The 16,442-nt window shown below is 46.2% G+C and overlaps 1 protein-coding gene across 1 annotated transcript in view; it reads right to left on the bottom strand.

The window, feature by feature from the left end:
• Positions 1-16,442, bottom strand: part of NUDT6 (nudix hydrolase 6) — a 144,431-nt gene that overhangs the window by 8,474 nt on the left and 119,515 nt on the right. The gene's annotated exons all lie outside the window — the stretch shown is intronic.

Below are 16,442 nucleotides of genomic sequence, written 5' to 3'. Positions count from 1 at the left end.
GGCTGCTAAGTCATTTTTAGAAAGGGCTCCATTCCATTCTGTGTGGGCTGAAGCTTGCACTCATTTCCTGTGATGCACCGGGATAGTTATTAACAGAGGATGCTGCATTTCATGTGTGGGCTGGTACGACTGCAGCACAGCACACTTGCCAGTTTGGAAGTGTCTAATAAACAATTACGAAATGTACGACCCTTCTCCAACATTAGAATAATAAATACGAATAAAAAACAGTTTTGGAAACCTAACACGAGGAAAAACAAGGTGTCATAAATATTTTCTATCGCCACCAAGCACAATCTTTATTGCGTATGACTTTGTTTTAATAAAGGTTTCTTGTGACCTTAGGCATACATTGAAAATCGGACACAATTTTATGAAGCTGCTGCTATTTCATTTGTTCACAGAAGGAGACACGTTTAAAGCTGCTATGTGTACATGCAATTGTTAATTATACACATACTCAATCACCCACACATTAATCTAAGCTCGAAGATACTGAACTGCTATATATTTTAGGGGTAGTGCTGTTCTACCCTGCACTGGCTTCAAGGTGAACTTGTTTGTTCACGTATTGTTTATCAAGTAGAAGTAGAAGTAGAGTATTTAATAACTATATAGTACATATGCATTATTTAATAATGGTTTATTACATGTACAATATTTAATACCTGTACGGTGAAATATTTAATTTGTGTTCTTTGAACTAAATAAAGCAACTTAGAAACATTTTATTGTTTTTTTTGTTTTTTTGCATTCTGTGTGTTTTAAGTGTTGTACAATTTAGATCAAGCAATCAAAGTAATAATTAAATTCTATTTGTTTTACGGAGAATGGGTTTGCTTCTATATAGATAGTTTAGACCTATTCTATGTGATGTTCATAGAAGAAAAGACCAATGTGGGTATCATTTTTCCATAAAGTCTGTGATCCTTCCACAAGCACTTCAGCAATTAAGCTCTGTGGTGTGCGCTCTAGTCTATGAGCGTGTACGCGATGACGCGTCACGCCATAGACTGGAGCGGTAGGCGCGCGCATGCGCAGCAGAGCGAGAAGGAAGGCGCGAACGGAGAAAACGGAGTTGGCGACCGGAGCTTGTGCAGAATAGACGCTCGGCGCCCTAAGCTCATGATTACCTTGCAAAGCAATAATAAATCAGTTCTCCACTTACAGAGGCTCAGTGTATTGAGTGTGGGGGCAAGGAAGGAACATTACATTGGCGACGAGGCTGGTACCACGAACACCATCAAGCACAGTGGACAGGAGCAAGCACCCTCCTACAGCACCACACCAGCCAGGAGGACAGAACAGCAACAAGGATGAGCAAAGGGCGTGGCAGCAGCGCAACAGCACGAATATAAGCCAGAACACAAGCCCAACCTTTCAGGTCAGTGCTGCCCAAGGGAAAAGAGCCTACAGCCAGCACCCTGGCAACCAAAGGCACCACCCCCAAGCTAGAGGAAGGGGCGCAGGCTGATAACCCCACGCAGGCTACTAGGGACAATACCCCAGGTAGTCCCAGAGGTCAAGGTGACACGGCAGGGATTGCAGGAGCATCCGGTGTGCCTGCCCAACATAGTGCCCAGGCGGTAGACCCCAGAGGCGAGGTCAAAATGGCGAATCAAGCTTCAGCCCTGATGGCCCCCGTCCCATTCCTGCCCAGACCGGGGGAACCACAGTTAAAATGGGAGGATTGGAAGGAATACTTTCAGAATTACATTGAGGCGCTGGAGGACGAAAATGATGGGGAATACTCCCCGGCAAGGAAAAAGAGACTGTTACTCCACAATTTAGGCCCGGAAGGGGTGAGAGTGTTCAAGAACTTGGTGCCCAAGGAGAGGGACGCAACCGAGACTGATGTCTTCAAAAATGCGCTGGACGACTTGGACAACCATTACCGCCCAGCAGTTTGTGTCTCCATAGACCGTTATAATTTTCAACAGAGGAAACAAGAGGCTGGCGAATCCATAGACGACTACGTGGCGGCGCTCCGACGCCTGGCCATCACGTGCCAGTATGGTGCTCTCCAGGATGAGTACATAAAAGACCAGATCGTTATGCATACCACCAGCAGGGCCGTCCAAGACAAACTATGGGCGCAGAACGAGACATCACTCAAGGAAGTAGTGGCGATGGTCAAGAAGGCGGAAATGTCTAAACGCGGCGCAGATGCAGCCAAACGGGAAGGCGCACCGAGGCAGATGATTAACAAGATAGATGAGGCATCACAGTCCAGTAAACCTAAGGGGACGTATGGAGACCAGAGGAAGGATACAAGATGGACTGGGAAACAAACGGTCCGCCCCAGCACAGACAGTAAGTTCGCATGTTACAGATGTGGCAGCACGGCGCATTCTGCTCAGGATAAACGCTGTCCCGCGTTCCGCGCCAGATGCGCGTTTTGCGGCCTGGTCGGCCATTTTGAAAAGGTATGCCGCAAGAGGGGGAAGAAGTCCACGGTCAAGTGCGTTGAATCAGCCACCGCGGACATCAGCGAGGAAGACGACCTAGACGATGGTGATTTGGTGCTGTGCATTGAGGACCAGGTGCTGGAGGTGACAGGGAAGCGAAGAGATAAGCCTCGCACGGACATGCTTATAGGGGGAGTGAAGGTACACGTGGCCGTCGATTCAGGATCTCCCTGGAACATCGTACAAAGATCCATATGGGAAGAAGACTTCGCACCAGTTGTGGGGCCAGACCTAATGCCGCCGGACATAAAACCCATCTCGTACACAGAGAACGCCATCCCCCTGGTGGGGTGCCGAGACTTCACATTCGAATTCAGAGGGAGGTCGGCCACATGCACCCTGTATGTGGCGGAGAAAGGCCCATCGGTGCTGGGATGGAGAGACGCAGGGGATCTAGGAATCATACTCAATCCAGGCGGGAAGGAACAGATACTATTAACGGACGAGTGGCCCTCACGAAAGATGAAGACTGGAAATCTGCATACCCCAAAGTTTTTGAGGGCACAGTCGGTAAGCTGGACAAATTCGTCCACAAAATGGTCCTCAAGGAGGGAGCAGTACCAGTAGTACACAAGGTCAGGAACATACCCATATCCACAAGCGGTGCGGTGCAACAGGAACTTCTGAGGCTAGAGGAACAAGGCATCATAGAGCCGGTGGACAGTGCGGAGTGGCTATCCCCCTTGGTGGTGGTCAAGAAACCCAATGGTAAGGTGCGTCTCTGTGTGGACCTCCGAGAGCTCAACAAAAACCTCATTGTGGAGAGATTTCCACTCCCAAGAATCGAGGAGATGCTGGCAAGGACAAAAGGTGTCACCCATTTCTCCACCATAGACCTCACGTCAGCGTACTATCAAATTGAGCTGCATCCCTTGAGTAGGAAGTACACCTCCTTCATTACGCCCTTTGGGTGCTACCAGTTCCGGAGGATGCCCTTTGGTCTGGCATCCGCAGCGGCCGTATTTCAGAAGCTGATGCATCGGCTGTTCAAGGACATCGCGGGGGTGCAGTACTTCCAGGATGACATTCTGGTAATGGGCTCCACCAAGGGAGATCACGACAGAAAACTACACAGAGCCCTGGGAGTGCTGCAAAGCAAAGGGTTAACGGCAGAATGGAGCAAATGCAAGATTGGGACTCACTCAGTAACATACTTAGGTCATGAAATTGGCACGCATGGTATCTCACCCAAGGAACAAAACGTGAAGGCCATCAGGAATGCCAAAGCTCCGAGTACCAAGGAGGAAGTGCGGTCATTCCTCGGAATGGCCGAGTATTATAGCAAGTTCGTGAGGCACTTTGCCACCAGAACATACAGAATGAGGCAACTCATCAGAGACAAGGCGAAGTTTGATTGGGACTCAGAAGCGCAATCAGAATTTGATACAATAAAGGATTGCATCAGCCAAGCTGTTCCACTGCAAGGGTACGTCTCCACAAGCAAGACCATAGTAACGACGGATGCAAGCGACAAGGGCTTAGGGGCGGTCCTGGCACAGGAAAGGGAAGATGGATCCATCGAAACCATCAGCTTTGCTTCACGCGCGCTGTCCCCGACGGAACAAAGGTACAGCGTCATTGAAAAAGAGATGCTGGCGGTCACTTGGGCCATGGGCAAGTTTCGGCAGTTCATTTGGGGCACAAGATTCAAGCTGCAAACCGATCACAAACCCTTGATCAAAGTCTTGACGTCCTCGGGCCACGATACAGCGACTCCGAGAATAGCGAAAATGACTCTGAAACTGCTTGATTACACCTATGATGTGGAGTACCTACCGGGAACGCAAAACAGGGTTGCAGATTACCTCAGTCGGGCTGCGGCGATGGAGGATGCGCCAGAGGAGGCCCCGGACAGAGAGGAGATGGTGGCCAGCATGGAGGACCATGAGACGACGATAAGCCGTCAGGAATGGGCGGCAGCTTACGAGCAGGATGAGGAGAAGGTAGAGATAAAAAGGCATCTTACGGCTGGCTGGCCTGACAAAAAGAAGCTCACGGAAGGAGTACGGAGATTCTATGAGATGAGAGAGGAACTGTCCCTGAGCGATTCGGGAATCTTCATTTACAGAGGAGAAAGAGTCGTGCCACCGGAAACACTGATTCCCAAGTTGTTGAAACAACTGCATGAAGGACATTTGGGCATCGTAAAGACCAAAGCACGAGTCAAGCAAATGTATTGGTGGCCAGGCATGGATGTCCACATAGAAAGACAAGTGAGGGAGTGTGGGCAGTGCCAAGGAGCGGACAAAGTGCTACGACCACTCAGACCTGCCTTGGGAAAGTTTGACACCCCACAAAGCCCCTGGGAGAACGTGGCCATCGACATACTTGGGCCCGTCCTGGACAGCAGAGGTGTGAACAAGTATCTATGTGTGGTGATAGACAAGTATTCCAAGTGGCCCGAAGTGGACATACAAGAGTCCATGGACACGGACACGATACTGAAATTCCTGACGTCGGTGTTCTTAAGAGAAGGTATACCCAAATGTATTCTCAGTGACAATGGACCGCAATTTGTCTCGGACAAGTGGACTCGATTCATGAGGAGGAACGGGATTGAGTCAAAACACACGGCAGTCTATCACCCAGCATGCAATGGCCAAGTAGAGCGGTTCAACCGCGTGTTAATGGGCTCTATACAGGCAGCCATCACGCAGGGAAAAGACTTGGAGACCGAAGTGATGAGTATGCTGTGGGCATACCGGATTACCCCCACGGTGGTGGGGTAAAGTCCGTTCCAAGTGCTAAGAGGACGACATCCGTTCACCCGGGACAACGTAGTGTGGAGGGAGAAGACCATCACCAGCAAGTGGTCCCCTGCGGTGGTTCAGCACAACCTGGAGAAGGCCCAGAAGATTTATGCTGCACACTACGACAAACGACGCAACGCGAAGGGAACAGAGCTGGAAGAAGGAGAATGGGTCAGGGTCAAACTCCCTACCATACAAAAGAAAGGTGAAAGCAAGTATAGCCAACCCTTACAGGTCAAAGAGGTCCGAGGCAGGGCGGCTCTCCTCAGCGACGGCAAGGTGTGGTCCCAAGACCGCATGGCCAGAGTCAACAAGATAGTAGTGTGGCCCAAGTCCGAGGAGGAAGAGATACGGGTGGACTCCCAAGAAGCAGGACCTCAAATGGGGCATAACGCAGAAGACCTGTGGGATGGAGTAGGAGAGGACAGTGAAGCAGAAACTCCTAACACAGAGTCTACCGACAGAGATGGTACACCGGCCGGTGTAGTACAGAGAGGAGATTCGAGAGACGGTGAGAGATCACGAGGAGAGACAGAGGTGGAAGAGAACATGCCGGTAAGACACACCCGCAGTGGCAGGGCAGTTACCGTGCCCTCTCGATATAGAGACTTTGAAATGAGTGGACACTAGTTATATGTATTGTCACCCTCATGGTGCCCTCCAGAGACATAGACTCATGGACTATGGACACGCAGCGAGCTGGGGGGGAATTGTTATGTTGTCAATGTTAAAGGGGGGAGATATGTGGTGTGCGCTCTAGTCTATGAGCGTGTACGCGATGACGCGTCACGCCATAGACTGGAGCGGTAGGTGCGCGCATGCGCAGCAGAGCGAGAAGGAAGGCGCGAACGGGGAAAACGGAGTTGGCGACCGGAGCTTGTGCAGAATAGACGCTCGGCGCCCTAAGCTCATGATTACCTTGCAAAGCAATAATAAATCAGTTCTCCACTTACAGAGGCTCAGTGTATTGAGTGTGGGGGCAAGGAAGGAACATTACAAGCTCACTTATGTTGGTCAAAGAGCAAGAGTTTAATTTAATTTCTGTCAAAAAACTGGGAGGGGTGAAGCAAAATATCAAAAAGGGGCAGCAACGACAAGCCCCCTACAAAGCACATTTGGTGAATGCACTGGAACACTGTTTAATGGCACATCTAAAGATTAAGAATGTTGATAGAGCAGAACATTTAAGACCATGGTACCCTTGCATGGATGTTAACATGTACCTTGCAAATAACGTAGACAATGCTTAATAAAAACAAACCCTAGGAATATGTGCATTTCTATTAGTCAGCAGAAAACTCCGATGTTTATTGTGCTTATATGACTAGGTCTCATATTTTTTTCTTTCTCTCCCTTCACATTCCCTTTAATAAAATAATGCCTTTTAGAACTACTGATTTATTCTAATATTTAACTGTAGTACATGTCAATGTTAGAAAATGTGCTGTTTAAAAAAGTGCATTTCTTTCTTTCCTCACACCATATGATTGCATCAAATTAGATCAAGTCCCCTGGTATGTGTTATAATAACATAAAATGTTTAGTAGAATTAAGGCTTGTTGAAGAAAACATTTCTCACGATTTAACCAGGACATTGCGAAGAGAAAATGTTTCATTTATTAGACTAGCCCACTGAACAATGGGATGTTGAAAAACTCGCAGAATAGGCTGACTGAGGGTTCTCTTGAGAACCTTCTTCAAATGTATCTACTGTATAAAACTTTAGCCGTCTTCAGATAACTTTACTCGCATGCTATTCATGGGAACTCAGAGGAGAGGCGACGGACCATCGGAAGATCCTGCTTCATTGGTTGGAAAGGACTTAAACACCTGTTTTTTGCAACATATGTTTTGTGCCTTTCTATATAGTACGTGTTCCTAGCTACAGAGAATTAATGCATGCATTCTATGCACACCTACCCTGCCACGCCCCTTAGCACTTTGTTGTCCGAATTTCTGTGAACTACTGCTAAGAGTTATTTTTCCTTGTTTCCTTACCCTTTGTGAGGACATTTTCTTCTTTATGCTTGATCATAGCTACTGCTGTGTTTAATCCCTTTTAACTTGGATTTGAGGTTGCTACTGCAGCTTTAGGGGAACTCGGCTGAGTTTCTAGAACTACTCTTAATGAGGCGTTTGCTCTCTTGCAATTATTAGCTTGATGCTCTGAATTCTTGCTCTTTTCAAAAGGAACTCTTAATGAGTTTCATATTCAGTTAGTTGTTTAGATTAAGATAGGGACTATTTCCTTTATGGAATACGCTTTTATTTTTTATGCTGCCTCTAACCAAATTTTCACAATATTTCTGTAACTGGATATATATGATTAATTTGAATAAAAGACAAAAATTATTACTAATTTCTTTTTTTTTTTTTTAATTTTTGTAAACCTTTATTGTGCATTAAGAAAAGAACAAATACGGGCCTACAACCATCAGGCCGGCCACCACATTGTAAAAGCACAGTTCCTCAGTAGCACCTCAGCACGAAAGGACAATCTATCAATGTTACTTCGGATATCAACGTGCTACCGAGAAATAGGAGCATTGAAGGTTAATTTTAAGGGTTTTCTGAGACAATATAAAATAATTGAAGAATAGTAAGTCAAGGAGAGCCGAGTCCGGGCAAACGATGCACCATAAAGCAGCCAACATAATTACGTGAAGACCAACAGTGGAAGCCGCCATCCCCCAGGCAGTATGGCGGTACAGGAAGATAAACAACAGGATTGTCACCCAACCGGTATGATCAATGTACACCGCCACCCACCCCAACTAAACCCCTTCACGGACCCAAGACAGAATAAGAAAAGAAAAGCGCACAAGAATAAAGAGAAAAATAAGGCCCATAGAAACGGAAAATGGAAAAACTAAATCCCCACCCCCACCCTACACGCATGCGGAGGCTACGGCCTTACCCCCTCCCCCCATCAGTGTGCCTGTCGCCCAATAAGAACCCGAAATATAGAAGCATGAAAGGAAGAAAAGAAATGGAAGACATTTTAACATCAGAGGAGGGCCAAATCCCGAGTCTCCAGGACTCCCAGCCAAAAATACACCCTACCCCATATGTAAGCAAAAAAACACAGTAATCATCAAGCACAGGAAGAATTGGGGAGAGTCATCTCGCAACATATCAGCAGACATTGAAGGAGCGCCCCATCGCAAGTCCCCACCTGCCAATCGAATTACAATTCTGTAGTGAGGAATCCCCTAGCCCTGGCCAGTTCGCAAACGTGTCCCAGAACATGGCGCCCGCAGAGGGCCCGCCCAAACCAGAACAAAGAGGCAAAATGGCCGCACTCGGCAAAGAAGAGATGCCCAAAAACAAGATGGACATCGCCAGTCCCAAACAGTGCCATTGATCAAAGGAGCTGCGCTTTCAAAACAGCTGTACGTTGCAAAGTACAATGTGACAACATCGGTGCTGGATAGGCACAGGCAGCCAAGATACCCAGTTGCAGCGCCCGTGGCGCCATGAATACCTTGGGCGAGGTTGCAAACTGCAGTAGGGAGAAACACACTGTAGCAGCGCTGGAATAGTCAGATAACAATCCAAATACAGTAGCACCACCAGAAAGTCGCTCCGTCGTACACTCTCGCGGCAACAATGTATCGCAGTCAGGGTTCAGCGGAGGCTGATCAACGCTGCGATGAAAGTAAGCTGGCAATACATGTCCCGATCCGAGTGCCACTGCGTCAAGCTTCTCTTCCAGTATTCGAGAGCTCTCACGACATTCTTCTCTCAATGCAGCAAGGGCGACGAGAACAGAAGCGCAAGTTAATGTAGACTGGTCTTCCAGTGCATCGGCGTTTCGAGGCGCGTCATTCAGCCCCACACTCCATTCGAGACCGTGTAGGGCGTCTGTACCGACCAGATTTTTGGACCAGATGGAATCCGCTCCTAGGAGCCCCTCTAATCCAGCCGGAACGTAAACAACTCCCTCCTTAGAACGTATTTACAATGGATATAGGCATATGTATAACATCTCGTACCTAAGGATGGGACAGATAGCAATAAACAAGCATTGGTTCTACAACATCCTATTCACACCTATTAGTCTCGCGGCCACATAAGCCCAGACTAGTCTACCCTGGGGCAGGTCTGATAATGTACCATTTCGCACTTTATTCACTTGACACACAATCCGGCGCGTCTACACACGTGGGCCTGCAGTCCCAGTGCTCTCCTTTATACCCGATCTGCAATCCAGCAGACCTACACACCCCTCAATCTTGGGTGCTCTCACTTACACACGACCTACAATCTGGCAGGCCTCTGCACCGTATCCCCCCGGTGCTCTCATTTACACACGGTCTACAATCCAGCAGACCTACACACCTATCCTTAGGTGCTCTCATTAACGCCGTGTACCAACGACGATCACTTTCCTATGAATCCTCAGGGATGAAATCTGCAATTATCTATTCAGGGTAAAACTACGGCAATGGAAATTAGTATAGTGTTCGAATCACAAGGTGTGCCTTCTGCTCTCGACATCAACTGCTTTCTGCCTCCCTACTTGTTCAGTCATTCCTTACCTGACCGGGATCCACATCCGTTCATGCAAACAACACCTGACTAGAAGAACTAGATCACAACGATTGAACAAGAATACAAGGCACATGTCGGTTCACCAAGAATGGGGGCATTTCTTACAATATAAAGAATAAACACAATACTACACGATATATATATATATATATCTATACGTATATATGCTGCAAAGAAAAGATAGAAGTTAAGGTGCGCGCTTCGCAAGGGAAGGGGCAGATATCACCTGGTTAATATGAAGTTTGGACTCGGCAGTCATCTAGGTTCTCGTCTCGTCTCTCTCTGTGTCTTGGCTCGTCTCGGGGTCCACCTCAGCCGTCACAAGTACACGTCTGCACCGCTAGGCTCAACCTCCTCTGCTTCCCTCCAAGGCACTGGAACCTTGCTCGTTATTAACTACCGTCTCTCTCTCTCTCTCTCTCTAGCTCTCAGAGAGTCTCGGCTTTTCTCAGACTTCAAAATGGCGATTGTCTGCCGCAGAAATAATTAATGGCAGAGATGCTAACGGCTAGTTGCCGCCTACGGACTGACTGACTCAGTGACACTTTCACTAATATGGAAGCTGTCCCTTCATGGAAAGTTACGGCCAGTAACCTGCCGCCCACCAAATTCTTGTACCTCCCCGTACCAAGGACACGTTCCCAGCCGGCCGGCCTGAAGTTGTGTCTTCGGAGTGGAGAAAAATACAGTCTTTCGATAAGGGACAGCCTGAACCGGTTCTCTCCAAGCGAACAACACCTTGAAACTAAAACATTACATTTAACCTAGAAAGCCTCTCCAGCTACCGGGCAGAGGGCAAGATGGAGTCTGTCCCGTTTAAGGCCTGCAAGGCCCAAAATATGCATGACTCCATAGAAAATGTACTAATACTCTTACAAAAGGACGGATCATCCCTAATACTTATATATCTATCCCCTAGCTTTAGCTTATAAGCCCTGATCTAAAGAAAAGGGTACGGAAATGCACTACTGTGCCTTATGGATAGGTCCTACTTATAGTCCTAATCCCTATACCATAGGGGATAATAGGCTGGAGTCATCATTCATCATCCTCCTTCTAAAAAGGGTCGGAAAAGTCGGTTATTACATTTCACCCTTGACTCCAGTCTATTAGCCAGATTCTATATCGAACTAACATCCGTGGAGGAATAATAAGAAACAAAATTAACTGATCTATTCTTTCTACCAAGTCTACAAAATTGCAATAAAGAGGGAATGCACTGGATAAAGCAGCAAATAGCTACTAAAATACAAATAAAAATTATAATACCCCCTAAAATCTGTCGTAAAGAATGTAAGTCTGGCAACCAATTAAAGAGCCAGTCGAACCAGCCCTGATCAAGATGTTGTCTAACTTCTGTAGTCAAATCGTGGAGTTTGTCAATATGGGCTTGGATTGATTTAGAATGGTCAGACAAATTAAAACAGCAGAGGCCCTCAAAGTCAGAACAGTCATGTCCATGTTTCAACAACAAATAATCAATCGCAGCGCGATTTTGCAAAATGGCTCGTCGTTCACCCTGGGCATCTAATAATAAGTCAGATAATACAGTTGAGGTCTGATTAATGGATTTAACCATCCAGCAGGCCATCTTGCCAATTGTTTTAGCATTATAAACAGCCAATGCTGGGACACCAATAATAGAAAAAGCTAAACTAAGATACTCCGATTTAGAGTAAAGGTGTACGGAGGAATCACAGTCGTCTTGTAATGTCATAGAGTCTCGTACTACACGGGAATGGGAACCAGGGTGTGAGGAAAACATCAGTAAACTTAATCTAGTGATAGCACACGGACCTCCGGTAACATTAGCAGGAATATAGGGCCAAGAAGTATTCCCGCATGAAAAGAGCCAGCCATTAGGTAACAACATAGGACGATAATAGCTAGGAACAACTAATAAACTTTTACATGTCATATTATTTTTAACAGAAGTACATGAATTCGGAAGTCTTCGTAAACAAAGCAATCGTTGGTGAGCAGAAAAAGTCGTGGCAGCTCGTAATTTTAAACGCAGGCATTCCGAAATCGCCTTAGGATCACAAGTGAAAATGAAACATAAATCGCCCTGTGTAATGTTATATGTAGTAATCTGGGAAGGAATCGGAAGGGCAGAATCAGAAAGGGTAGAACATAAAGGGCAAAATTCATGGGCGGGAAAATCACCCAAAATAATATTAGGACGGGCACTCGAAATGTTAAAAATGTGCCGTAAAGTCTCAGTAGAAGCAGGGACAGCAACCAAGCAGGTCGCTAAAATATCAGTCACGGATCTCATAGGGGTAAGACAGAAATGTGGAGAGTTCGTAACCCTTTTCGCAAGGGTTATCCAAAAATTAGACGAGGTATCCCACGCAGCGAAGGAACGCGGAACTCGGGTTCTCCAATCAACCGAAGTCGGTGGGTCCTCTTCTCTCCCGGTGTAGCAGACCAAAAGGAGTCCAACGCCGGCATATCCTGCAGCAGCAGTCCAGAGAATGATCTGAAAAAATACAAACATAGGCCTTAATCACTCTCGTAAATAACATTTGTCAGCTGGGACAGCTTCCCAGCTATCTTTCCCTGGCTTCATCACCAAAATGGTGTTGTCATGACCGATCGCAATAACTTCAGCCTGTTCAGGAGGATGTTTAGGCGATTGCACCCATATTTTGGTGCCAGGGTTGTCCGAAGAACCAAACCCTTTTTGACCTCGTATCGTCAGCAAAGTTGGGGCAGTGCCTCTTCTAATCTCACCACTGAAGACAGGCATAATCAGCAACTGAGCAACACGGTCAGATTTCTTGATTGATAAATCAAGCTCACTGCTATTAAGCAGGAGAACCTTAATCTCTCCCTGATAATCGCTGTCAATTACTCCTCCAAGAACCTGAATGCCTTTCAAGGCAAGGCCCGATCTAGGGGCAATCAGTCCAAAGCTACCGGCAGGTAAACAGACACCAATGCCAGTTTCGACAATGATCCAATCTCTACTTTTCAAAAGTGCATCATTCATAGCATGCAGGTCCAAGCCTGCGGAACCTGGGGTCGCTCTGCATGGAGCCAAAGCTCCGGGGGTAATCTCCCAATAGATAACAGTATGAGACATCGAATTAGGTTTTGCATCAACAGCAGGAGGAAACAAACGCATTAAAGGAGATTCAGCATGCAACAAAGGACGATTATTTAAGATCAATAATGCCTGAAGTAAAAAATCTTTCCAATTCGTATAATGGTCATTAGTCAATTTACGCAACCGTTCTTTCAACAAGCCATTCATGCGTTCAATGAGGCCCGAGGCCTGCGGATAATATGGAATATGAAAAATCCATTCAATGTTATTTTCCACACAGAATTCCTGCACCAATCTTCCACGGAAGTGGGATGCATTATCAGATTGAATTTGGAATGGGACACCATAGTACAGTATGAGTAATTCAAGAGTTTTAATGGTATCAACTTGGGTAGCTTGTTTACAAGGGAAAGCGACCAACAGGCCACTAAAAGTATCAACAGCCGTGCAAATATACTGGCAATTTCTGCTCATAGGGAGCAGACCAATATAATCAATCTGCCAAATTTGAGCGGGCATTTTTCCTCGATGCAAATGGCCTTTAACAATATGGGGCACCGATCGTTTATTAGCATGCTGACAGATAGGACAATGCAGAATGACATCTTTAATCAAATTTAAGGGAATATGAATTCCTCGATCGGAAGCCCACCTGCTAGTGGCTCTCTCTCCAAAATGTCCTGCTTTTTGGTGGGCCCATTTCGCCAATCCTGCCAAATCAGAGTCTTGCATGTCCATCACTGCCTCAGAAATTTTAGACTTTTCATCTGCAATGTTATGAAAGAATTTGTCAAGGGAATCGATCGGGGTATGAGCATCCACATGAAAGATTGTCACAGTACTCTGTGGGAGTAATTCCCAAATTTCTTGCCATAATTCCTTTCCCCACAGTTCTTTTGAATGCAATTCCCAATTATGAGAATGCCAAGTTGGTAACCATATCGCCAGTCCATTAGCAGTGGACCAGGAATCAGTGAAAATATGACATGTGCCAGGTAATTCCTATTTCAAAACTTGGTAAACTGCGTATAACTCAGCATATTGACTGCTCTTTCCTTCACCAGTTGTACTCAATAACTTTTGTGTGATCGGATTGTAAGAAACTGATTTCCAGTGCCGTTTTTCACCAATGAATTTCGCTGAACCATCTGTAAACCACACATGTTTTCTGTCCTCCGCGGACAAATCATCAAACGGCTTACCCCACCTGACAGGAGATTCCTGAACCACAGGCACAGAACATTCATCAGCAGTGTCATTCGAGGGCGCTTGCGCCACTCGTTCATGCAATACAGCCACACCTTTCGGTCCCACACGCGCTCTGTCTTGGATATACCATTTCCATTTGATCACACTAGCCTCTTGAGCATGTCCAATTCGATGGGATTTCGGCGAACTCAACACCCACTGCATGATAGGAATTTCAGGTCTCAAAATCACAGTATGACCCAGGGTCAATTGCTCGGTATCCACCAGAGCCCAGTAACATGCAAGCAACTGTTTCTCAAAGGGTGTATAACGCTCACCAGCCTCAGGTAACTTTTTAGTCCAAAAACCCAACGGCACTTTTTGTCTGCCTTGCTTTTGCCATAAACTCCAATTGGCATACAGACCATCCACAGAAACATTCAAATCAACATCACCCTCGCTCACAGGCCACAAATCCAAGGCATACTGAATTGCTTCTTTCGCCAAATTAAAAGCATTCCGTTGTGGTTCACCCCATTCAAACGCATTCTTTTTACGGGTGACTCGATACAATGGGGCCAAAATCTGACTCAAATGGGGAATATGCTGACGCCAAAAACCAAATAGGCCAATGAAACATTGAGCCTCCTTCCTGTTCCTCGGAACAGCAAAATCCAAAATTTTACGTTTCACCTGCGGGATCACCTCTCTGTGACCTTCATGCCAATTAATTCCTAAAAATTTAACATTCTGGGAAGGGCCCTGCAATTTATCGGCATTAATCTCCCAACCTTTAGCACGTAAACAGTCGAGAATCTGGTCTAAATGGGATTGAACCTGGTCTTGCGTCTCACCTTGAATCAAAATGTCATCAATATAGTGACACACCTGAATTTGGGGATGAACAGGTACTTCGGATAAATGCTCCGCCACCAGCCGGTGACAGATCGTAGGACTATGTACATAACCTTGAGGAAGACTCCGGAACGTCATTTGACGTCCATTCCAGGTAAAACTGAATTGTTCCTGACACTCGGGGGCAATCGGGATTGAAAAGAAAGCATTAGCAATATCAATGGACGCATACCATGTACCTGGATGCTTTTGAATTCTCTGAATCAAAGTAACCATGTCTGGCACTGCAACAGCCAAATGTGGAGTGTGTTTGTTCAATTCTCGATAATCAACAGTCATGCGCCAAGAATTATCACTTTTGCGCACGGGCCAAACGGGATTATTCCAAGCAGAAGTAATTGGAGTTATAACCCCAGCATCAACCAAATCTTGAATAGTGGCAGTAATTTCCTCATGACCACCAGGAATACGGTATTGCTTTTGAGAAACCACTTTCGTAGCCAGGGGAATGTGAATGGGGGGCATTCGTAAACGACCAACCCGTACGGGTCTGGACGAAATGTAATGTTTCGTTCCAAATTGATAACAACCATCATCTAAATGCAAAGTCATTCCTTTCAAAATGTCAATTCCAATTATGTATTCTAGAAGTGGCACAACTAGTACAGAATATTCTTTGCGGGGAAGTCTGCCAATTCTCATGTCGAGAGTAGTTTGCACCGCGGGGGTCTCTTTTCCACCTAAACCAGTAATCGTGAAAAATTGTCCTTTAAATTTCTTAGATTTACCATGAATTAAAGTGGCCTCCGCCCCAGTATCCACCAATGCTCGGGCCCTTTGGATATTACGATGTTTCCAAACAATTTCGATATCTACATAGGGTCTATTGTCTCTGTGAGCCCACCTGCGTACTGGAGCTTGACCTATTTCCTAGTCATTTTTACTGTGGTCAGACAACCACAATAAATCGGGATAAATGCTTTCAACTTTCTTCGGGATCAGAACGTCCTGTTCATATCCATCTCTATTACGAAATGGATTATTGTCATGTTCAAAAAACTGAGAATTGCGGTCAAAAAGCCTGTGGCAATCATCCCGTCGTCTAACGTCAGGGGAACAACTCCTGTCATCTCTGCGTCTACTAGAGACACGATCATCTCTCCCTCTGTCTCTCTCCCCCTCTCTCACCCTTGTATTATCGCGGCGGGGAGAAGCATGACGTTCATAGCGCCGGTCATCACGGCGATCAGCATCCACACGACGTCTCTCATCACCACTGTCATCAGAACCACGATCACAATCATTCTTTCGTACTCGACGGGCACCCTCCTTCCGATCCAAACCACGCTTACGAAACATTTCCCACAAGCGATTATTAGGTTCACCATCGATGTCCTCTCTTTTCACACCATAATCCAAAAGTGCAAGAAACATGTCACGCCTAGAGAATTTATAATCCCCAGCGGTACGACCCTCGGGTCGAGATTGCCTTTCAGGTTTAAATCATTCACCCAACTCACCAAGCTGACGAACAGATTCAAGCACCATGGACAAAGGATTGCCAGTTTGATTGAT

This window comes from Lissotriton vulgaris, chromosome 3_1 (assembly GCF_964263255.1).
Source record: "Lissotriton vulgaris chromosome 3_1, aLisVul1.2, whole genome shotgun sequence".
NCBI lineage: Eukaryota > Metazoa > Chordata > Amphibia > Caudata > Salamandridae > Lissotriton > Lissotriton vulgaris.
This window is presented reverse-complemented; position numbering and strand designations above follow the sequence as displayed.